General features: G+C 37.0%; 1 non-coding gene across 1 annotated transcript; it reads right to left on the bottom strand.

The window, feature by feature from the left end:
* Positions 1–571: 571 nt before the first annotated feature.
* Positions 572–644, bottom strand: trnar-ucg (transfer RNA arginine (anticodon UCG)). The gene has a single exon. It is a non-coding gene; the product is annotated as a tRNA-Arg (tRNA).
* Positions 645–667: the final 23 nt, after the last annotated feature.

Genomic DNA, 667 nt, shown 5'->3' with positions numbered 1-667 from the left:
AACATGTACGAATTTGCTGAGCCAATGAAATTAAGGACCCTATTTGACATCATAACAGACTTTGTATGCAACAATATACATCAAAATTGTGAACCTGTCCCAATGAGGAAAGCTAGTGATTTTAACAAGTACAAAGATACTCTTTCCTTCAATCTTGTGATGCAGATTCAGACACAATTCTCAGGCCTTGCAGTCTTAGATTATTAAAGTTGAACAACAATGTCCAAGCTTTTTCAAACAACAAGACCAATGCCTTATTTAGGGAAATTGCAAACATGTACGAATTAGCTGAGCTAATGAAATTAAACGACCCTATTTGACATCATACAGACTTTGTATGCAACAACAGACATAGTTGTGAACCTGTCCGAATGAGGGAAAGCTAGTGATTTTTAACAAGTACAAAGATACTCTTTCCTTCAATCTTGCGTTGCAGATTCAGACACAATAATTCTCAGGCCTTGCAGTCTTAGATAATAAAAGTTGAATAACAATGTCCAAGCAACAAGAGCAATGCCTTATTTTGGGAAATTGCAAAGATGTTCAAATCAGCTGAGCTTATGAAATTAAACAACCACGAAGGGACTCGAACCCTCAATCTTCTGATTCGAAGTCAGACGCCTTATCCATTAGGCCACGCAGTCTATGTTATACATCCCTATTTGAC

Source organism: Oncorhynchus masou, unplaced genomic scaffold (genome assembly GCF_036934945.1).
Source record: "Oncorhynchus masou masou isolate Uvic2021 unplaced genomic scaffold, UVic_Omas_1.1 unplaced_scaffold_1128, whole genome shotgun sequence".
Classification (NCBI taxonomy): Eukaryota; Metazoa; Chordata; class Actinopteri; order Salmoniformes; family Salmonidae; genus Oncorhynchus; species Oncorhynchus masou.
The sequence above is the reverse complement of the archived record's forward strand: the minus strand, read 5'-3'. Positions and strand labels throughout refer to the sequence as shown.